Raw genomic sequence first — 25,390 nt, forward strand, 5'->3', positions numbered from 1 at the left:
AGGGTGAGCTCCACGGACTCGAACTGGGAATCGCTAGACCATGCGTAAGTAGGTACTCTACTTCTTTCCTCATCTCTTCTCTCTTCTGGGGATTAACACGATAAGGATGTTGTTTTATTGGTGAAGAGTGTACAATTTCGACATCATGAAACAAAACGTGGGTTTGTCTGGGGCTGTCTGAAAAGAGAGAAGAGAACTTTTGAATAAGAGAGATAACATCTGTATATTGAGACTGTGGGAGATAGGACAAATGTTCTTCTATATTTTCCAATATTTCAGAATTGGACAGTCTAGTGGTGGACATAATTTCAGGAGCAACCAGTCCATCATCATCAGACTCAACAGCAGAGGATAAATGGGAAACTGTCATTACAGGTGCCACATCCACAGCGGACTTAACAGACGTTGTCCTACTTACGTAAGCTTTTAGCATGTTAACATGACAAACGCGACTTTTTTTTCTACGCTCAGGAGTACGAATTTGATAATTTGTCTCACTCAACTTCTTTTCCACCACATAGGGTCCTGAAAATCTAGCCTGCAATGCCGAACCTGGAAGTGGAAGAAGAACTAACACCAAATCTCCTGGCTGAAAATTTCGTGCTACACTGTTTTTGTCAAAACGTTCTTTCATTTGAACTTGTTTTGAAGCCAAATTTGATTTCGCAATTTTCCACACGTGATGTAAGCGTTGACGCATTTGAGCTACATAATCACACACGGTCACAGGCGATTTTTTTTCCAATAACAACTGTTCCTTTAACAGTTTCAGAGGCCCACGCACAGTATGCCCAAAGACTAATTCGGCCGGACTGAACCCCAAAGATTCCTGCACCGTCTCACGGATCGCAAACATCAACATAGGCAGCCCTTCATCCCAGTCCTTTTCCGTTTCCATACAAAATGCACGCAGCATGGACTTGAGAGTCTGGTGAAATCTTTCGAGCATACCCTGCGATTCTGGATGAAACGCACTGGAAAGCTGATGCTTAACGGCCAGTTCGCGAAGAACCTGGGAGAACAGTTTAGAGGTAAAATTAGAACCTTGGTCTGTTTGGATAATCTTTGGTAATCCAAATATAGAGCAGAATCTAATGATCTCTTTTACCACTGCTTTAGCCTTTATACTGCGCATTGGGATGGCCTCTGGAAAACGAGTGGTGGCACACATAAGAGTGAGTATGTACTGATAACCCGATTTAGACTTCGGCAATGGTCCCACACAATCGATGACAATGTGCTCAAAGGGTTCACCTATTACGGGGATTGGGTGTAGAGGGGCGAGAGGAATGTTCTGATTCGGTTTACCGGCCAGCTGACAAACATGGCATGACCGGCAGTGAGCAACAACGTCAGATTTTAAACCAGGCCAAAAAAAAGATCGCAGGACACGGTCATAGGTTTTCCGAATTCCCAAATGGCCAGACAGAACGTGGTCATGAGCAAGATTTAATATTTGGGAACGGTAACCCACGGGAACAACAACCTGACGAACACTATCGCCGTTTTCCCACTGTCGCATTAACACGCCGTCATCAAGGAAAAAAGTTACATTTTCGTTAGGAACTTTTGTTTTGTCAAAAACAGCCGCAAAACATGTAGCTAATGATGGATCAGCCTTTTGCGCAGCCGCCAATTGCGAAGGACCCATCTGTAACGGGGCAACATCACAGGTAGACGAGGCTGGTTCTACACACAACTTTCCTGACATAGCTGTAGACTGCAGAAAAGTGTCAGATATGTCAATCACATCTTCAAATTTACGCGCCTGTGCACGTGTAACCACACATGAAGAGAACACCGCTGGAAATTGAGAAGACAGGTCACTTTTCACATCTGTTATGGGACTGTTAACAACAATCGGAGGAGGGAAAACTATACCACCCGCTAGGTCGTTTCCCAAGATAATATCCACACCTTCCACAGGAAGTTCAGGGCAAATTCCAACACACACTTTACCCGTAACTATATCTGTTTGAAGGTGGACCTTGTGGAGGGGAACCCTGACACAACCTGCTCCTATGCCCCGCAAAATTACATCAGCGCCTGTGTAGGTTTTCTGTGACAAAGGGAGAGTACCAGCTAGCATCAGACTTTGGGCTGCTCCTGTGTCCCGCAAAACAGATACTGACTTGGGAATGCCTTTAGCGCAGTCTGCCACCCACCCCTGCAACATAAATGGCTTATATCCTGCAGTGTTCTGATCAGGTAAAACATGTTTTGTCAATGTTTGTACAAAACCTACACTTTTAGGCTTAGCTGACGCATTCTTTTTCTTCCAGGCTTCGCAATCTGCAATAAGATGATCAGCATTAAGGCAATAGAAACAGACCCTGCCTCCTCCTGTGCGATACTGAGCACCTCTATAAACTCCTCCCCTTCCAGGTCTCACAGTACCTGCTGACCCTTTCACCTGCCCTTCAGCACCATGGACAGCAAACTTATCATATCTCACCGTAGGAGAAAAAACTGTTCGGTGTGTCAATACGAACTCGTCGGCCAGCACAGCGGCTGCTGAAAGGGACGTGACTTTTTGTTCGTTTAAATGTACAACTAGATTTTCAGACACACAGTTCTTAAAGTCTTCTAATAAAACTAACTCCTTTAAAGCTTCAAAAGTAGTCGTTTTATTTGCAGCACACCATTTTTCAAAAAGAGCTTGTTTTTCTCTGGCGAATTCTACAAAAGTTTGTTTGTCTGCTTTCTTATGGGCTCTAAATTTTTGTCTATACGCCTCCGGCACTAATTCATAAGCACGAAGAACAGTCTGTTTAACCACATCGTAATTTAGACTCTGTTCTATCGGCAACGCAGAGCAAACCTCCTGCGCTTTGCCGGTTAGCTTACATTGCAGAAGAAGAGCCCACATCGCTCTTGGCCACTGCAATGTAGCTGCAACACGTTCAAAAGCTGTAAAATAGCTGTCAACTTCGGCTTCTCGAAAAGGAGGGACTAAATTAATGTGTTTGCTCACGTCAAAGTCAGGCGAAGAAATCGCCGCTGGAGCAGGAACGGGACTAGAAGAGACTGGCGTAGGCCCTGTAGGTAACTGAGCAAACGACGGAGAAGCAAGGGAACTCTCCGGCGCGCTCTCAGTCGGGTGAAGCCGGCCGTGATCTCGCCGAAAACGTTCCCTCTCCATTTCAAGCTCTAGCTCCCTTAAACGAAGCCTTTTTGTCTCGGTTTCTTCCCGTTTAATTTCCAACTCTATTTCTTTTGTTCTTAAAAATAACAACTGATCCGAATTGGGTAATAATGAAGTACCACTGGGTGGTGCAGTTACTGGATACCTGGAAGGCGCGGGCGAGTGTGGCGCAGATGGCGGCTTCTCGTCGACCTCCGTCGGCGTAGAAGCGCTTGCATCCACGGCACCCACCCCGGACTCATCAGGCAAAATCCGCTGCATAATCAATTCTTTGTGCAACAGGTCTTTAACCTCCTTCTTAGAAGCCTTATGCGGTACAACAATTTTAAAAAATTCTGCAATTTTGAACAGATCATCCTTACGACAACGATTAAACTGTTCCGTGCTCGGAGCGAGTGTAAAGGCGATTAAATCAAAGTCCATAATACTTCTACTATCTGCTAATTTTTCATACACCAAAAAGAAAGCAGCCAAACAAATAATAAGGTGGAATGACTTACCCACTGTACAGCCACAAGAAGGGTTCATGGATGAGAAATAATCCGTTTTGTGGATTAAGTAAAAGACGAGCCCCCAATTTATGTTACGTCCCAGGTCTAGGGTCTAGGAGTAACATAAATAATGGTCTTCACACTGAAACCTTTGATCTTTCGTTCTTTTTTTTATTTTTTTCAAAATAAGAAGCTAATGAACTTCAGGGTTGGGCCAAGGCCAAAATAACAAACAAAAATTGAAACTAACTTTCCCAAAGAAACTTAATACCCTAAAAGAAAAAGTCAAACAAAAATACAGGGACTAAACTAACTCCCTGACTATTTGAAAAACAGGAGAAAACGAATTTTACAAAAGAAAAAGGGCACCCAACCCCTACAGCTTCTGTGCGAAAAAGAGTGTATTTACAATATTTACAATAACGGGCAAAAACACAGCCACATTAAAAGAAAGAACAAAAAGAAACAATCGGTGAAAAACTGTACAAGGAAACACTAGGTGGGTAAAGTGACAAAAACTGTACAACAATATTTACACAAATGTCCCAATACAATATTTCATCTTTTCCTTACAACACAGTTTCCAAATAGCAACACCAACAACAACCCACACTCCAGCTCTGCGACGCCTCATTTTTAAAAGACGCGGAGTTCCAGATTCACCCAACCACTGGGCACGTACCGGCACGTTCAATTAGGGCGGGGCCACCTGAGAGAAAGACAGAGTGAGAGAGCGAGAGAGCGAGAGAGGGAGAGCATGCATGCAAGAACGAGAGCCATGCATAGAGCACATACGTCTCAACGTAACACTGAGGAAAAACGGGGAAGCCCTTCCAAGGAGACTGGAATGTTTAGTCCGTGTGAAAGTTAAATAGAGTGCAACCTGTAGAGGGAGAGTCACCACTCTCACTCTTCTTAGTGATATTACTCATTCAGACATGGGCTATTTAGTCTCAACTTCTTCAAAGTTGAAATATTCCCAAGCTCTAGCTAGGTCAAGAAATGTACCCAAATATAGTGATAAGATACTTTCTCACAGTTAAAGATTCAAACAATGTTCTTATTTTGTCTCTGTGGAGAAGTTAGTGCTTAAAACTGTGACTGGTCACACAGAGTAGGGCCTGTACATGTGACTTGTCAGCAGGAGGGTTAAAAATTAATTTTGTGTTGCAAGATTTAAGAACCTAGAGATGAAGAATCGTAATGCTACATCTGCTTTATTATCATTAAACTACAGAATTTATTAAAATCATTTATATCATCACTGCTACTGCGCAAATAGCATATATAATAACCTGTAGCAGATCTATACAGGTGGAGCTGGGGATTTGGAGGGTTTCAGAGGAAAACTCTGAAAGCATGCTGCAAACTGCTCTAGTGTATGCTAATCATCCATCTACATGTAAATGTAAAGCAGCAAGCTCATTGGCTGCGTACGCAGCATCATGCAATCAACATGTGCCAAGTAGTTTAACGCTGTGAATATCATCATTTTGCATTAATGACCCATCAGTCTGCACCATGACATGAGTTTCATAACAAAACTTGCCATTTGTAATACTTAGAATGATAAATATTGATTATTAACTGATTAGAATCACTCCAAAGACCAGTTTTAGACCAATGTGCAAGCAGATTTGAGAAGCAAAAGCGAACATTCACCTACAAGTTAATGATTCTGTCATTAATGGCATTCTGTGGTCAAATACTGTTGTATAATGGCTGTTGTATAACAAGTATAATTAACAAGTATAATGGATCTTTGTTCCAGGAAAAAGATTTCCTACCTAGCTAAACTGGTTTCATGTGTATATGATTTTATTTAAATAATAACACAAATCAATATGATTTACATATACACAACCAGTCAAAAGTATTTTTTTAATGTTTTTTTAATTTTTTTTTAATGTTTTTAATGTTTCTGCTCACCAAGCCTGCATTTATTTGATCCAAAATACAGCAAAAACAATACAATTTTGAAATATTTTTTTTATTATTTATCTGCAACTCTCCTGCCCAGACAAGTGTGAGGCCGCAAAGATTGATAAAAGAGAAACCAAACCAATTCCTGTGAACTCTGCCATGAGGAAGGTTTGTCATATTATTTTATATAGTATGCATTTAACAAGACAAATGTATCTGTATGTTTACTCAGTTTTGTAATGGATTAGTTCAAAAATAATCATTAAAAACATTTCAATTAAAAATCAATTCAGGTGTTTGCTTGTTTGATTGTTTTTCTGTGCAAATTATTACTTCTGCAACACAACCCTAAAAGCTTGCATTTTGAATACAATCTAAACACTAGCTCATTTACAGGCTGAACGAAATTCGGCAAAGTACAATATGACATACTATGTGGCTTTGCCATAGAAAAGAGACTTCCAAGTTACCTTGGATCTAATTAAGATCTATTTTCCATTTAAGGAGTTATTTTGGCATTTGTGCCTCATAAACAAATATTTATAAAGCTGTCATTAATGGCATTCTGTGGTCAAATACTGTTGTATAATGGCTGTTGTATAACAAGTATAATTAACAAGTATAATGGATCTTTGTTCCAGGAAAAAGATTTCCTACCTAGCTAAACTGGTTTCATGTGTATATGGTTTTATTTAAATAATAACACAAATCAATATGATTTACATATACACAACCAGTCAAAAGTATTTTTTTAATGTTTTTTTAATTTTTTTTTAATGTTTTTAATGTTTCTGCTCACCAAGCCTGCATTTATTTGATCCAAAATACAGCAAAAACAATACAATTTTGAAATATTTTTTTATTATTTAAAATAACTGTTTTCTATTTGAATATATTTTTAAACGTAATTTAGTTTTTGTGATTTCAAAGCTATTTTTTTTGTATTATTACTCCAGTCACATGATCCTTCAGAAATCATTCTAATATTCTGATTTGCTATTCAAGAAACTTTTTTTTTAATATTATTATCAATATTATTTTTTCTTTGATGAATGGAAAAATCCAAAGATCAGCATTAATCGGAATTAAAACGCTTTTGTAATATTAAACACTATACATTTATAATGTTACAAAAGATTTCTATTTCAGATGAATGCTGTTCTTCTGAACGTCCTATTCATCAAAGAAACCTGAAAAAATTCTACTCAGCTGTTTTCAACATAATAATAATAAAAATAAATGTTTTTTGAGCAGTAAATCAGAATATTAGAACGATTTCTGAAGGATCACAAGACTGGAGTAATAATCCTAGAAATTTAGCTTTGAAATCACAGAAATAAATTACATTTTAAAATATATTTAAATAAAAAGGTAATTTTAAATACTAAAAATATTACAAAATTTGCTGTACTTTGGATCAAATAAATACAGGATTGGTAAGCAAAAAAGGTTTCTTTAAAAATCATTAAAAATCTTACTGTTCAAAAACTTGTGACTCGTTGTGTATTTCGTATCTGTATTATGTTAAATTATATTTTATTAGTTAAGTCTAAGGTTTATACCACAAATGGAAAGTACATGGAAATGACCAAAAAGCACATATATTTATACACAAACATGAACATGTCACTTTTCTCTGAATCTTCCTTCCTTCTTCTGCTGTTCAATTCAAGAAGGAAGAAGTTTCCACACCCTTCAACTGTGATTCACACAGGACACACACACCCATCCCCTCACACAGATAACACAATTCATTCATCTTGCTGTTTGTGCGTTTTAATGGTATCTTGTGGTCTTGAGGGTGTAGTCAACTAGTGTTACTTTTCTAAATTGTAAATTCTGTTTTACATCATTATAAAGTCTTGTTCAGCACATTTCTGATGCAACGAAACAACTTTTGCCGTTACGACGTGACGCAAATACTCAAACCATGAAAGGGAAGCTTTCATATGCTACAGATGAATTGTAAATACCCTCCCATCAAACTCTGAGGCACTTTTAAAATTCAGCCAGCTCATATTCCCAGCCAAACAGACACAAGAGTGAAAGAAATACGTGTAATTCTGTCAACCAAATCTGCAACTCTCCTGCCCAGACAAGTGTGAGGCCGCAAAGATTGATAAAAGAGAAACCAAACCAATTCCTGTGAACTCTGCCATGAGGAAGGTTTGTCATATTATTTTATATAGTATGCATTTAACAAGACAAATGTATCTGTATGTGTACTCAGTTTTGTAATGGATTAGTTCAAAAATAATCATTAAAAACATTTCAATTAAAAATCAATTCAGGTGTTTGCTTGTTTGATTGTTTTTCTGTGCAAATTATTACTTTTGCAACACAACCCTAAAAGCTTGCATTTTGAATACAATCTAAACACTAGCTCATTTACAGGCTGAACGAAATTCGGCAAAGTACAATATGACATACTATGTGGCTTTGCCATAGAAAAGAGACTTCCAAGTTACCTTGGATCTAATTAAGATCTATTTTCCATTTAAGGAGTTATTTTGGCATTTGTGCCTCATAAACAAATATTTATAAAGCTGTCTCTATGATCTTGACATGTGAGTGCTACAAAGCATTGTCTTTTGAAAGAAACAAAGTGTTCCGCATAATTTATGACTCATTGTTTGGAAGCTTTGGAAACATTACATGATTATGCCGACGCGTGATTTACAACCTGACTATTGTCATGCTATAAAAAAGATGACTATGTATGTGGTATGGCGGTTATTAAGATATTTGCAATATCAGTTTATTTAGTGTACACCAGTTCAAATGAGCTGGTTAAAAGAGCGGTTTTTCTTTCTGGACTTTTTGAAATAGCAGATAAATTGCTGCCATTACTAAGGTGCTAAAGCTAAGTTTACTCACCCATTATATATTCAGCCCTAAAATAAATAATACTAACAGCATATTTAGCAAAACTTTTGAGCAGAATATTTTCAGTGAACCGAGTCAATGGAATCTGACTGATCTTGAACACTTTACAAGAAGGATTAAGCTAACTAATGAAGCGACAAGTTTCATATTGCGGAATAGCCTACATATTGATTTTATAAAATAATTAATTCAACAGTTAATGTTGAGTTGCTTACATTTGGAGATGCTGACCGTTACTTTGTCTATTTTCACAGTTAGAACTGTGAATCAGAATCAATCAAAACACAGTACGGGTGTTTCATTCTTGAATTATACTGTTACTGAACGAATCATTTGAGTGATTCAGTGACTCATTCATAAACACCGAAACGACTCACCCCGAGATTGTTTCAAACCTGTATGAAGTTATTTCTTCTGCTGAACACAAAAGAACACTGTCAGACATTTCTGTAATCTCTACAGTTATTAACTGTATATCACCCAGTATAATACTGCATATTCCCTTTGCAGTAAATAACTGTAATAACCATTGGATTTTGTGAATTTTCTGTGACATCAGACCCCAAATACAGACACTTACTGTATTTTTTAAATACTACTGTATTTGCTGTAACGGCCTCTTTGGCGGCATTCTATTGAGGTCGTTTTATTTTCCTCATTTATTATATTTGGATTGACACGATTTGCCATACACCGTGTCTACAATGTTGCAACAGCTTGGGACGGACTACACCGGATGTATTGCATCGCTTGTAATGACTGGAAATCCGCTTGTCCTTCATGTCAGACACAACGCCAGCGCTTGAAGTACATCTGTAAGTCAGAAATATACCGGGGCATTACTACAACTACAGTTTGCAACTGTAAATTAAATACGGTTTGCTACTGTAAATTCTAATTACAGTAACTTACTGGCAACAGTGTTGCCAGTAAGTTACTGTAAAAACCCTTTGAAATGTCAGTGAAGTTGAAATACAGTGTAGTTGTTTTACAGCCAAATACTATTAAAAAGACAAATTCATCAGTATACTACTGTAATTCATTCATTTTAATATAGATTTCAGTAGATTTTATAATTTTATATTGAATTCATTTAAATTTATTTTTATTTTTACTCTACATAGGTACTGCTGACTTTAAATTAAAACAGACAACAATTACAAAATATCAAATACTTTATTTAAAACAATGCATTTATAACACTTAAAAATACAGTATTAAGGATTTAGGATTTCACAGATTGTGCTATTTTACAGCAAATACAGTGGTATACAGCAATTTTAAAAAATACAGTAAGTCTCTGTATTTGGGGTCTGATGTCACAGAAAATTCCCATAATGCAATGGTTATTACAGTTATTTACTGCAAAGGGAATTTGCAGTATTATACTGGGTGATATACAGTTAATAACTATAGAGATTACAGAAATGTCTAACAGTGTACAGTTTGCAACTGTAAATTAAATACGGTTTGCTACTGTAAATTCTAATTACAGTAACTTAAAAACCCTTTGAAATGTCTAACAGTGAAGATATTTTGAAGAGTGTAGGTAACCAAACAGTTGACGGTAGCCGGTACAGCATGGACAAAAAAATACTATGGAAGTCAATGGCTAGCTGTTTGGGTGAGTAAATAATGTCAAAATGTTCATTTTAGGGTAAACCATTTAAAATGTTGTTTTACTCTTCTAGTCCTTTTTTGTTGTTTTTGATGTTTTTGTTCCTCTGCTGACGATCAACATTCTGCCATCTTCTCAGAGATGGTATGAAGTCGTTTTATAATTAAACATTTATTAATCAGAATTCCCTACTGGGAACCTGCATTGCTCCATCAAGAACATCAAAGTCTGTTTCTGTTTATTCAGCAAAATACTTGGTAACTTTGTCATTAAATTCACTGAAAGTGATTCATATCCAGAGTGGAACCACTTACCAGTGTTGCACAATCAGCGCTGGTTAGTGTACGGTCTCTACACAGTGACACATCTGGCACATGCTTCAGGCTTCAAGGAACAAAAACTATAAAATAAGATCATTATTTCTTGAGAATTTAATTTCTGTTCCACATGTAACCTTTTTTTGGAATAATTTATTTGGAAATCTTAACTGGAAAAAAATCTGGTCAATACAGCAAAAAATCTTTCCTACAAATAAAGCGAAAGAAGTGTCTTTTAGTTCTTAAGTAAATTTTACATTCACATATGCAAATTCTCAAACTGTAAACCTGTTTTTGTGGTCTTTCTAAGAGATATGGAAAATTATATTTATTTGATCTCAGTATCTACTAATAAGAAAACAATGAAGACTATTAGAATTTGTTCCAATGCCCCTTTATTGCATTGTATTTTACTTTATTTATTTTTTTTTTATTATTATTTATTGTATTTTTTGTATGTTTTATTATTGTTGTTGTTGTTGTCTCTTTCAAGTTTCATTTTTGTTGATATTTTGTATTTTGTATTGATTTGTATGTTCTTGTTTTCAGCAATAATAATAATAATAATAATAATAATAATAATAATAATTTAAAAAAAACGAAAAAAAAAAAAAAAAACATACTTCATGCTTCCACAACGACCAAAAGATGGCGCTTTAGTCTGACAGTGTGAAGCTTCACAAACAGCCTACTTAATACCATATCCATACAGAAGTGGTAGCTTTCATGACAAAGACCTGCACACTCTAAAAAATGCTGGGGTAAATATGGACAAACTCAGCGACTGGGTTGTTTTGACCAAACAACCTAATGGGTAGTTTTTATTTAACTAAAAGTAGTATATTTCTTGCTTAGAATGAACCTAAAATAGGCTGGAAATTAACATTTAACCCAACCGCTGGGTCAAAGTAACACACCCTTACGAAAATTAAAAATGGTTACTACAGTTAAACAATGGTAACCACAAATTAATCATGGTTTTACTACACTAACCACTGTTTAACCATCATATTTGTAGTAAATCTGTGGTTATGCAATATGGTAATACACCAAAAAAACATGGTTCACTTTTACTACAATAAAACCATTAATTTTCATAAGGGCAGTCGCTGGGTTTGTCGATATTTTATCCAGCATTTTAATTTTTATTTATTTTGTGTGTGTGTGTGTGTAAAGATAGATGTTCAAAGTCTTAAATACAAGACAGTGTTATAATATTTCAGCTAAATACTTAACGTTCATAATGATGCTATTAAATTAACACTATAGTTTTTGTCTAACAGAACAGAGGCTTTTGCGTAGTAATTGGTGTGAAACACAAAAGACGCCGCTCAGCTCCAAAAGAATGATGTCACCTGAAATCGAAAGACCTCGATGCGCACGCGCGGGAGGAAGAGCGCGTTTATCTGAGACAGAAAGCACGTGCATATATACATGACCATACATGAAATATACAGGGAAGCCAAGAATCAACACAAAATAATAATGTGTCATAAGTAGCACGGGTGTATTTGTAGCAATAGCCAAAAATACACTGTATGGGTAAAAATGATCGATTTTTTTATTTATGCCAAAAATCATTAGGATATTAAGGAAAGATCATGTTCCATTAAAATATTTTGTGAATTTCCTACCGTAAATATATCAAAACTTAATTTTTGATAAGTAATATGCATTCCTAGAGATGGCAAAAGTACACACATCCTTTACTTAAGTAGAAGTAGATACTCATGTTTAAAAATACTCTGGTAAAAGTAGAAGTACTGACTACACTAGTGTCACGCTGTTTTAGTGTCACGCTGGTAACTGGGCCTCACATTATATTGAAACATTAATATAAAATAACTTATATTTAAAATTTTGTTAGCTAATGAATGTGTTACAGCTGAATAACCACTATGTAGAACAGGGCAGGACTTGGACAAAAATTTTAGGCCAGGAAATCTCACACTCATCCAGGCCATTCCATTCACTGACAACAAAATCTGAAACCATGGAAAACCTTTTTTGTATGGCCATCATATTAAAAAAAAAAGGTGTAAAACCTAATGCAGGGGCTGTGCAAAATAATGGTCCTCTCTTGAACCGCACCTCAATTTCTATTTTTCTTCACAGTCTCTTCATTTTCCATTTTACCTCTCTGCATTTCACATCGTGTGTGTTTACTTTTTTCACTAATTGTCTTATAACATTTGTTTGCTACTGTAACTTTACAGTAGATAATAAGGATGTCCTTTAGCATACAGTATTTTGAGTGATTATAGTAATTTAGTTTAGTTTACAGTAGCTATTATTAATCCTCTGGCTACTGCTAAGCCCTTGTGAAAAAAACAGCATATGCTGGTAGCTATGTTTTGATGCTGGAATGCTGGTTAGGTAGGTTTTGATGCTGGTTTAAGCTGGTCCAGCAACATGACCAGCAAAAACCAGCAAAGGACCAGCATAAACCAGCAAAGGACCAGCTTAAACCAGCATCAAAACCTACCTAACCAGCATTCCAGCATCAAAACATACCTACCAGCATATGATGGTTTTTTCACCAGGGAGAGTTGCTAGCACTTAACTAAGTACACAAATACAAAACTACAGTAACCTATTTACAGATGAAACTAACCTGCACTTGAAGTCCTGAAAAGGTCATTAGTTTTGCCTCTCTGATCCACTCCATTCTTGAGTCACTTGCATTGATTACACTGATAAAAAAAACGTTTGGCGGAGATGCGGAGCGTGCACGAGCCGAATCGTGTTGCCAGTACAGACTACCGATTCATGATTTAGAGATTTGTTATTGAATGGTGATCCACAAAACTGAAACTAAAGTAACTACCCTGGTGAAAAGAACAGCATGTGCTGGTAGGTATGTTTTGATGCTGGGATGCTGGTTAGGTATGTTTTGATGCTGGTTTAACCTGGTCCTTTGCTGGTTTATGCTGGTCCTTGACCAGCAACATGACCAGCATACACTGTTTTTTTCACCAGGGGAGCCTGCTTTGAAAATGTAGTAAGTAGAAAGTACAGATATTTGTGTAAAATGTAAGGATTGTACAGGATGTAATAACTAAATAGTGAATTAAAGTACTGATACCAGAAAAATCTACTTAATAAGTACTGTAACAAAGTATTTGTACTTAGTTTCCCATCTTTTTGCATTGCTTTTTGCACCCTCAGAATCTAGATTTTCAAATAGTTGTATCTTGGACAAATATTGTCATATACTACTCCCACACATTAATCGATAATTTTGACCTATACAGTGTATTGTTGCTTATTGTTACAAATATAGCCGTGTTCCCTGGTGAAAAAACCAGCATATGCTGGTAGGTATGTTTTGATGCTGGAATGCTGGTTAGGTAAGTTTTGATGCTGGTTTAAGCTGGTCCTTTGCTGGTTTATGCTGGTCCTTAGCTGGTTTAAGATGGTCCTTTGCTGGTTTTTGCTGGTCATGTTGCTGGTCAAGGACCAGCATGAACCAGCAAAGGACCAGCATAACCCAGCTAAGGACCAGCATTCCAGCATCAAAACATGCCTACCAGCATATGCTGGTTTTTTCACCAGGATTACTTCTGACGGGTTTTGCGATCCAGGGTCACAAATGTGCTGCAAAAGAAGGGTGCAGGTGTGTAAAACACATCCATGTACCGCCAGAAGATGGTGCTCTGTGAATGAATTGAGCGTGAGAGCTGCCGTGTGTATGTATGTATGTGTGTGGATGAAAGCTCGGATGGTTGTGCTTCAGAAAAGGCAGCATCACCGCGCTCTCTGCCTCCGTTGCCTCCGCGATTCGCTCTTTCAGCAGCCGATGCTTGTCCCTCACTGTGTCAACAACCAGAGAGCAGTTCTTTTCTTTAAATAACCTCAGCAGGGCATGAACGTAGGATTCTTATCCAGCTGAATTTCGGATTTAAAGCGGGGAGAGGAGAGCGTTTGTTCCCTGGACATCATTTGGTGAGTGTACAATGTCATTCCATCGCACTCAGTGTTTGTTTGCGGGGTAACGCACTATTTCAGGTTAGCTCAGTTGAAGATGCCCGCTGGTTTGGTTAAGATGGAGGAAAGTAGCACAGAATTCAACTCTAACAAACCTGTCAATGTGCTGAATAAAGAGAAAAAAGATCTAATGCAATCTGTGCTCAGTTTAACAATAGAATTGGCATCGCAGCTCGTTTAAAGAGACTGACCCAAATTTGAAACAGAAGGTGGGTGAGTGGAAGGTGTAGTGAATTTGGGAATAAATAAGGATGTGTTTTGTTCCTCTCTCTTAAACACCTGAACAAAGCTCTTTGATGACATGACAGGTAAATCTTCACATCATTTGCAAAGGTTTTACTTTTCACCTTGAGAGCCGTGTTAAGTTGGTATGGACATTTGAGATACTTAATTCAGAGTTCGGCTGAACAGACATTTAAAAGCCACGAGGTCTACCAACACATCCCCTTAAGCTCAGTTTGGTCCACTTCCAGCTTTGTCGGACTGAAACGAGGATTTCAAGGTGTCTACAACTATTACTTATGCACTATTATGTAGCATTTACACAGAAGTATAAGTACTGTGAAGCAATACGTCAGTTTGGATGCAGCTACTGTAGACCTCACGCTAATTAAAAGTCTTGTCTTTATATTCAGCTGCTGTTAAAAACCTTCTTGACGTGATGTCATATGTCAAACTGTTGTTTGCAAAGGCATTAATTGGCATTTCAGGTGTGAGTATTTTACACTGTTGGAAAGAAGGTGATGAAGCTTTTCCATTAGGAGGGAATGATTGATTTGGAGAGCTGACTGGCAGATCTTTCCACAGGGTGCCTGATCGCATCTGTAAATAAGATCATTGATTGAGCTATAGATGATGAGGGACAAAGCTGGATCAAAGGCGTGTAATGTTATCTACCGAAAGCTCAATGCTGGCCCTTGCAAATTTCACGGTTTCATGTGAAATTCACGCTGCTTGCAGCATGCTAATGGGATGAAGGAATGGGATCCTGTTTATCAAACATCTCAGTTATCTCCTTGGTGTTTGTTTGAAAGCACGCACGGACAGAGAGATAACCGAGAGCTTTGGTTTTGTTTGCTCTTACCGGGCCAGAAGATTTGGCCGGATCGTTATTATTAATTCTTCTCGTCTGCCGCCTCTCGGTTGTCTTCTGTGCCGTGGCAGCGTGCTTGAAAAGCACCATGTGTTTGGTGATGAAACGGAGAACGTGTGAAGTGCTTTTCACAGATATGCACTATTTTAACAGACTGGCTTTCAGGCCACTGTTGTTTGAGAAGAACTTCAACTTGTGGCCAGATCGTCAGGGATGAACGAGATGAGAAACTCTCAATATAAGTAGCCTATCATTTAAGTTGGATCAGGATTGTAACGACTTGATGGTGTGTAACTGTACGTCAGCATTCTAATCCGTCATTGGTTTTTCTGTGCAGATTACTAATTAGTTAGTTAGCTATCAAGGTCTCCAAAGGCTAATTGAGCACATAGAAAGCCTGGCGTTTAAGAAGCTGTCATCATATTTTCTGTTCTGTGATATGAATTATTTATTTCACAGAGCGCAAGGTGAGGGTTAGGCTGTGCTGTTATCCATGGGACGTATCTTGGGTTACAATGAGTGGTGGTTCAGTGTTAATTTGGAGCCACATGGTTGTATTTGCTCAGGTTTCCCCCCCACCACAAGGACTCATGACAGTTACAGGTTAAAAAGGTTCAGCACTCACATGATATTTATGTATAGTAGAGCTAACGTCATTTACTTGTGGGCAATGACAAGCTTTAAAAAATCCTGTCACTTTTGTTGAGTCATTAAGCTTGAAACACAGTGAGGTCATTGCCGCCAGGGGGGACATGTTCAACGTAACCTATAATTCTGCGGGCGGCCAGAGATATTAATAAGATGATGATGATGTCTGGACTCATTTTATGAGATTTTTACATTATGAGCTGTTCATTGTTCATCTGTGGAAACTAACAGGTTTGATTCCCAGGGAATGCGGATAGCGGATACAGAAAATGTATAGCTTGAATTCACTAAAATGTAGTCGTTTTTTGAGCAAAATGATTTTGGATGCTGGATTGTATTGTAATTTAAAGTATTAGTTCATTTCCAGAATAAAAAAATCTCACCTCCATGTCATCCAAGATGTTCATGTCTTTCTTTCTTCAGTCAAAAAAAAAAATTGATTTTTGAGGAAAACATTCCAGGATTTTTCTCCATATAGTGGACTTCAGTGGGAGCCAGTGGGTTGAAGGTCCAAGTTGCAGTTTCATTTCAGCTTCAAAGGGCTCTACATGATCCCAGCCGATGAATAAGGGTCTTATCTAGCAAAACAATCAGTCATTTTCTAAAAAAAAAAAAAGTATATACTTTTTAATCACAAATGTTCATCTTGCACTAGCTCTGTGATGCATGATTAGGACTTGACGCAGTAAGGACGTTGGAAAAGTCACACACGATTAGTTCTTCGTCTGTGTACTCCAACTTCAAAATCATCCAGCATCGTGGTTTTACCTCTTTTTTTTAATTGTGAAGGGCGTTTGACTTTCTTTGCACGTTCGCTTTGTAAACACTGGGTCGGTACTTCTGTCTACGTATGTAATTCACGAAGAAAAGCTAGAGTAAGATGATCGTTTGTGGTTAAAAAGTGTGTACATTTTTATATTTTTATACATTTTAAATTTGTACAAAATTTTAAATGTTCGTTTTGCTAGGAAAGACCCTCATTCCTCAGCTGGGATTGCGTAAAATCCTTTGAAGCTGCATTGAAACTGCAGTTTGGACCTTCAACCCATTGACTCCCATTGAAATGAATCCTTTAAAAGAAGGATTTTAGAACCTTTTTCCAATATTAAGAACCTTTTGTGGAATGTAAAGATTCCATGGATGTTAAAGGTTCTTCATGAAACCATCAATGCCAATAAAGAACCTTTATTTTTAAGCCCCAAGAAGTGGTGGTTTACAGTGAATTTATAACAGATTTGGGCTGTTGTTAGGCACGACGTTATAAGCTGTTAGCTGTTAGAAATTCACTGTAAACCACAGCTTCACAAGGGTTATTGCATTTATAAAATTGTTATTCCATAATGATATCAATAAAAACATTATTCTTCCACTAAACAATGTAGTTCCTCAGAAACGGTAGTGGCTGCATCAAAGTGGTTGCCAAGCAACACACAAACATAAACAAAGGTGTATGTTTGTAGAGTAATTTACAACAGCTTCAAATGTGACTCAACCAATCAGAATCAAGGACCGGAACTACTTTTTTTTTTTTTTTTTTTAAATCAGGCACAAAATAAGTTTAATTTTAAATGTAGTACAAATTTAGCATTATGCAATTTCATCTATACCTTATAAGGGAGTCATAAAGGGGTCATTGGATATAAATTTGATATAAATTGATATAATTCATTACGGTCTTAATGAGAAGTCTATAACATACTTTGGTTAAAATTTCTTCGTTGTAGTGTAAAAAAACCCTTTACCTTGTCAAAATCAGCCTTTTTCAGAGCGAGCCATTTTGTTGCATTTTCCTTTAAATGCTAATGAGCTCTGCTCTTCCCGCCCCTCTCTTCTGTGGGGTGATGAGCAGTACTGTTTACTTTAGCCGCGTTTAGCTGCGAAACTTGCTAACTAGCACATTATTAAGAAAGGCGATTTGCAAAGATGCATAAAAACCCTTATACGCACTTCTGCTGTAGGTGAAGCTGCATCACAAATAATTTGCGTGAACATAAACGAATTTATGTAGATCGCCGGGTGTATTTCCTTCATAAACTAAAGGTTAATCCTCTGCATCTTCAGCGGCTCAGATGTCAGGAGTAAATGATGACTACTATGTTCATTATTCCTCAATCGCTTGGAAGACTTTTTCGTCTTCCCCTGCACATGAGTCACCTGAGTCGAAACGATGGTGGACTGTTCTCAGCCCACTCAGGGCAGGTCTAAGGTAAGACGTTCCTGACCCTGGGTTTTTGTGATGTCACACAGACAAGATGCTGAGAATGACTTGATTTGAAAAAGGGGATATTGTAAAGATGGATTTTTATCATTATAGGGTGGTTGTGTACACACACTGCCAACACATATTTATGTTCAAACAACATGTAAACATGAGTTTTGTATCCGATGACCCCTTTAAAGGGTCATGAAACCCCCCTGTTTCAGCACTGGTTAGTTCTCACCTTATTTTTGAAAAATGCTGCAAAAGTGGGCGTGGTGGGCGGAGCAGAGGGGGAAGAGGGGAGAGAGTCAACTTCGTTTTATTTCGCTCCCATTGAGTTAACAACACAAATAAATGCACAGGTATTTGCACTCTGCATTGAAAACATATATATGAACGTGCTGTTGCACCTCTATTAACTTTTAAGGCTTATTTTGCGGCATTTATAATCCTTTTGATGGGTTGCATTAAGGAGTTGTAAAAAACGCTATTACACTCACCTTATGAATGAATCACGTTTGTGCCGAACTCTACTTGCAAAGCAAACAAAAACCAACAGTCTCCTTCGATCCACTAACCTTTCTCTCAGTTATTGTACGCAATCTCACAGTCTGAAGCGTCTGTCATAGCAAATCAACACGCGCTGACATGAATAATTAGGCAAAGCTTATTCTCATAGGATAAGAACACACAGCCTCATGAATAATTATGAGACACCGACGCGTCATCGATGTACTATAGTCCATTGCAACGTCACAAACTGTGACGTCAGCACAATGTAGATTTTAAACCCAGAAGATGAAAATAGAGCAAAAAAGCTCAAAATTAACCAGTTTTCTCCAAAAGTTAAAATTATTGGATGCTAACATTGTCATATATGATGTGCAACACAAACACCTCTGCTGAAATCTCAGAAAAAGTAGTCTGGGGTTTCATGAACCTTTAAATCATTCACCCAACCAATTTGTTCAAAACGCTGATTTATTCAGGGACAAAACACAACTGCTGTTAGATGTGGTTGATTCTGCCGTGTTTTTCTTTTGAACTATTAACGTTAGCCAAAATAGACCTAGCAGAATTGTGTCTAAAATGTGAGTTACTCGATATTAACTTCTTGTTTATTGAACTGCTGTGTAAAAGCAATATGAAGTTCATTCACAGCCACACTTGGTGCTTTTAGCGGTTGTTAGATGTTCCATTATCTTCCTGGGAGAATCCTACATACAAGTCATTTTTCCTCACACGTGCCTGCTTAGTTTGAAATCTCATATTTCAGATCTCCTACAGTTCTGCCACAAATATCAGAGACACAGTTGCACTGTCACAAGAAAAATACGAACATCTGGTCATCTTGTTCCTAAAGGTGTTATTTCGTTCAAGGTGGATATTACTTAGTGTGAAACTGACAGAGAGTTGTACAGCATTCATTCTGTTTTTTCAAATAAAGGTTCTGTAAGTTGGACAACATGATCATTAACATTCCTGATTTCTTTTATAAAAAAGTTGTGTGAAAACTGAGGATTAATTCCATAATCATATTGCATTACTGTATTTGTCATTTTAATGCTTTGAAAGTATTAGGATGTTTTGCTGAAGTTAAAAAATAGCTTTTCTGCATGTTTAGCTCCACATTCTTGGCGTTTCCTTTTCCACACATGATAGAATGCCTGCTTTATATAGTCTTGTTTTCATGCTGTGGAGGGAAATAATTCTCCGACCAACTGATCCTCATTTGCTGAGTCAGTTGAGTCTGTCTGTGTGTGTATATGAGTGTGTCTCACACCGTATTGATTTTCCTTTTTTCTTTTTGGAAAGGCGGAAGAAGGGGTCTAAGAATCAAACAGTAAACACTCGCCAGGGAGAAGATGGGGTTAATCATACGCCACGGATTCTCTTCTCTCACAGCTAAATCCTGCCAAATGCCCTGTCATATCACGTTCCTGAATATGCCTGCGTCCTGTCAGTGCGTTGCACCTCAGCTGCTTTGCACACCTTGAGCGGAAAGCGTTCATCACCAAGCCTGCTATTTTTAGACTCGTATTTTTAGCTGTGTAGAAAATGAAATCAAATGCATGGTTGGACTCCACCCAGCGACGCCTTTGATTGACAGCTGAGTTCTGTTCAATGAAAAAGATGTCTAGACAGGATAAGAGATGAATATGACAAAGCAATAATGAAAGGTCTCCGTCACTCCAACAGCAATTTTACAGAATTTTGCTTTTAAAATATGGGTTTGAGGTAGCGTCACATGGAATACTATCATGCTTTTTTATTATTATGATTAATAGGTTAGAGCGGGGTAAGATGTGCCACTTTTAATTTTGTCATAATTTATGTCTGTGAGTGCATATGTGTACATTTTCTTTCATTTCTATCAGTTCCTGAGTCATTACAAAGGCAGTGCCAAGAGCAGCTGATGCACACACAGCGTTGGGCACCTGCAGCAGAAACGGTGACCTCAGACCCGTTTTCCCCAGTAGAGGGTGCAGTGACTGACTGATTACCTCAACCTTGTCTGAGGTTCTGGCTGCAGAGTCACGCTTCGCTGCATGTAATTATCAAGGATGAAACCATTTTCTAAGTGTTTGCCTTTCCCCCCCTTCTGATCCCCTTGTGTCGTCCCCATCCAAATACTAAAATGCTACTTGATAGAAGGGCCACCAATTATGTGGAAACAAATGAGACTGGATTTATAGATGTAGCTACTTGTTACAAATTTGTTCTTGTTTAAAATGGAATGTTGTGAATACAATGGGCCAAAAACCAAAATTCCCAATTACAATAAGCCTTTTGCTTGGAATAACTGTTTTAGCATTGCAATAAGCAATTTGCTTGTTTTCCAAGTTGGTGTCACACACAGAAGCGTGGTTAATTACATTTTGTCTTAATTAAAATTACATTTACATTTATGCATTTAGCAGAAGCTTTCATCCAACTTTCGCTTACAATAGAAGAGAATAAGCAATTAGTCACAGAGCCAACAGAATTTTCAGTCAGTATACAGTGCCATGTGTTTTAGAAAGCTAGGTTAGGAAAAAAGCTGGAGCAGAAGTGAAATGCAGAGCATTTTCAGCAGCTTTCTGAAAGTTGTGATGGTTCCAGCTGTTTGGGTGAAGGTTGACAGCTCATTCCACCAGGGAGGAGCAGAGAGGGTGAACAAAGGCTTTGGAGAGCAATGTTGTGCCTCGTTGTGAAGAAACAACAACGCACCACTTGTTCAGGAGGGAGCATACATTTGCAGGAGTGGGGAGGTGCAGTTCAAGTGAATGGTGACTGCACTATCAAGCTCCAAAATAACAAAAGGACAATATAGGGACAATATTTAGCTCTATTCTGTGCCTTCAGAAACCATACGATTGCTTTATGTGATTAAATTTTTATTAAATTTTTTATTTTATTAAATTATTATTTTAGCATTTTTACTCATTGAAAATGCCTCTGCTGTAGCTCTCAAATGCAATATTGCCATTACGTCAAGCTCGAAATTAAAGGGATAGTTCACCCAAAAATGAAAATTACCCCATGATTTACTCACCCTCAAGCCATCCTAGGTGTATATGACTTTCTTCTTTCAGACAAATACAATTGGAGTTATATTAAAAAAGCAGGTCATATGGCTTTTCAAAAAATATCTCTTTTGCACTTCATAACATAGCTTTCCATAAATGTAAACAGTCTGCAAAGTTGTTAATCAAAAAAGCGCATGATAAAGATATTGTCTCTCAAAAGAGAGAGTCTATTCAAAGCGGCCATCAGTCTGAAGGTCTGGCTAAGCTCTGGCTCTGGCTCTTTCCTACCTTAAATGCATTTAAACCTGTCATAGGGGACTCCAATACAATATTACGACACTTTAAAATACCATATGACCTGCTCTGTAAAAGATCTCCTGGCTTTTCCAAGCTTTATAATGGCAGTAAATGGGTGTTGTTGAGAATTTGAAAGCAAAATAAAGTGCATCCATTCATCATAAAAAGTACTCCACACAGCTCTGGGGGGGTGCCCAAACTCAGTCCTGGAGGGCTGGTGTCCTGCCAGAGTTTAGCTCCAACTTGCCTCAGCATACCTGCTGGGAAGTTTGTACCTTGTTGAAAAAAACAGTATATGCTGGTTAGGTATGTTTTGAAGCATGGCAGCTGGTTTGATCTGGTCCTGAGCTGGTTACGACCTGGTATACTGAGCAGGAGCTTGTTACTTAGTTACTTCCATTGGCATCCATTCAAAGAAAACAGCCTCTGGTCTCCTTTCCCACATACCGCCAGATCGGAAGCGTTAGATTTAACCGTTGCGCTTTTTCGGCTAATGGTTGCAGGCTTGCCATCTAGTGGCTATGGTAGTATGCCTAGTAGAAGCTTGATTAGCTAGTTCAGGTGTGTCTAATTTGGGTTGGAGCTAACAGGACACTTGCCCTCCAGAACCGAGTTTGGGCACCCGAGGTCTACGCCCTAAATCGGTGGTTCCCAACCACGTTCCTGGAGGCCTGCACTGCACGTTTTCCATGTCTTTTTAGTGAAACACACCTGATTCAGATCATCAGCTCATTAGTAGTGACTCGAAGACCTGAAATGGGTGTGTTAGACAAAGGAGAGATGCAAAATGTGCAGTGTTGGGGGGGCCTCCAGGAACGTGGTTGGGAACCACTGCCCTACGTCATTCACTGAAGTGCCACTCTTCGTGAATGCATGCACAACAGTTAGCGGAAGCTAGAGATTCCGGTTTCTAATTATGGATATTTTTCTCACACAAATGCATTGATTCACTTCAGAAGGCCTTTATTAACCCCCTGGAGCTGTGTGAAGCACTTTTTATGATGGATGAATGTATTTTTTGGGCTTCAAATCTCAACACCCATTCACTGGCATTATAAAGCTTGGAAGAGTCACGATATTGTTTAGTATAACTCCAATCGTTTTCATCTGAAAGAAGAAAGTGTTATACACCAAGGACGGGGTAATTTTCATTTTTGGGTGAACTTTGGGTGTCATCAGTGTGCCATTTTTTGTGCGACTTTTTGTGCGAGTTTCAGCAGAGGAGAAAGTCATCCGTAAATAATGACTTGGGTGACTTTGAGCTTTAGAGCCCCACCAGAGCATGAGGGGCGTGAGAAACGCCAGAGGGGGGGTATGTCTCATATGATTGACTGCCCAAGTTGTAGAGCTGGTCACTGGGGCATCACTCGAAGCCCCTCAGTGAGAAGCAGTCATCTGGAAACCGTAGCAACCATTAGCAGCGTGGTTACCATGACATCCGTCCAACCAACCAGTAAGGCAGGCTTCCTGGCTTGACTCCATTGGGAGTAGTGATGGCTGGATTTAGAGGGAAGTGGGACAAACCATTGTGACGAAAGGAGTTTTTGGCAGACAGAATGAAGGCCTAGTTCTATATAAATGTCGGTGGAGTCCTAAAAGACAATTTTCAGCCAGCTTATGCATCCATGTGCTGGCAAACTTGACAACGAATTGCTGTGTAAATATCATCAATTGGATTCTGCGGGATCTATTGGTTGTTTACCAACCTGGCTCGCATTTATGATTACCTCAATCTCATACACAGCCCAAAGCTTCACTACAATCAATCCCTAGAAAATCAATTCCGAGAAAAGTCTGGAAGCCACCTGGCTGTACGGTACTGTCTCAGATGCATGCAGGGAAGAACTATTTTGTTGAATCAGGACCATGAGCGATCCATGACCGTGCAGGAGAGTTTAAATACATCACAGTGACTGGTCCTGCTCCCTGGCCTTGTAATGGATCATGGGGGAGAAAGTTGTGGCGGTAAGGATTGGACAAGCAGGGCGTTCAAGGTTGAATGGTTACCCGGGACCCTCATATCCGCTGAGGGGGCACATTGGTCAGTGTTCCATGGAGAGCGTAATAACAGGAAATGTTACGGAAATTAATCTTGTATTTTTGTACTTGTGAGGTTTCGCTTGTTGTTGTGTATTTATCATTATGTATTAATTGAGGCTTTTGTTACCTTCTGTGAATAATACTTTCAATTTCAGTAGAGAAAATTGCTTTGACCTTTGACCTTTAATTGTGCATTTTCATAAAACTCCAACAATGGCCTTTTAAATTCTCTAATGGCTGCATAATCTAACCTTTGCACGGAAGAGAATGCATAAAAGATATTGTTATTGTTGTCAAAATGTGTTGCTGCTGGATATAACTGAAGTTATCTGTGTCGTGGCACTGATGTGGTAAGGAGAGCATGAGAGAGAGTGAATGTGGGCTTGTTCCGTCTCGCTTTTGTTTAAACAAGTGTGTTCAGACGGTGATAAGGAGGAGAAAGGGATATAGTGGCGAGTCAGGCTCCTCCGGTTGGGCACTTCTTTTCAGTGGTAGGATCAGGTTGACCTTGGAGATAATATTGAGCCTTATCCCCGTTTGTCACGGGTGAAAAAAACAGATTATACTCGCTAAAGTCGCTGCTGACTATAGAGCCTTGATGGCCTCCCACATCAATGACGTCCTCAACCCATCCTCAACCTCACTGCTTGTTGGTTTTCCTTGGAAATCCATGCCTATATATATATATATATATAGATAGATAGATAGATAGATAGATAATAATATTAGATAATAAATTATATAATACATTTATTTATTTATTTTACTATTTTCCTAATTACTCATAAATTACTATATTATATATCAGGGTAAGTCAGAATGGTTGACTTATTGATTGATTTATTATACTGGCTAGGTTATCTAGATTTTTTTTTAAATATGTCTAGGTTATTATACAGTATATCTAGATTTTTATAAATGTAATTTATAATATATATATATATATATATATTTTTTTTTTTTGTATAATGTCTAGTATAGTATAGTATATTATACACTATTGCATTAAATTTAACGTACAATTATTATTGTACAATTTATTATATATAAAATAAAATTTTATACAATTTTGTGTGTATATCAGTCCCCAATTACTCAGAAATTACTATATATATATATATATATATATATATCATATTGCATTATTTATATATTTATTAATTTATATATATATATATATATAGATAGATAGATAGATAGATAGTTATTTATTTATTTATTATATTGCATTATTTA

General features: G+C 37.8%; 1 protein-coding gene across 1 annotated transcript in view; it reads left to right on the top strand.

Moving 5' to 3' along the window:
• Positions 1-14,093: 14,093 nt before the first annotated feature.
• The window catches only part of ctnnd2a (catenin (cadherin-associated protein), delta 2a), a 394,266-nt gene continuing 382,969 nt past the window's right edge, over positions 14,094-25,390 (top strand). The window contains 1 exon segment of the mRNA XM_051098760.1: positions 14,094-14,325. The gene's annotated coding sequence lies outside the window, so the exon portion shown is untranslated.

This window comes from Labeo rohita, chromosome 24 (genome assembly GCF_022985175.1).
Source record: "Labeo rohita strain BAU-BD-2019 chromosome 24, IGBB_LRoh.1.0, whole genome shotgun sequence".
Classification (NCBI taxonomy): domain Eukaryota; kingdom Metazoa; phylum Chordata; class Actinopteri; order Cypriniformes; family Cyprinidae; genus Labeo; species Labeo rohita.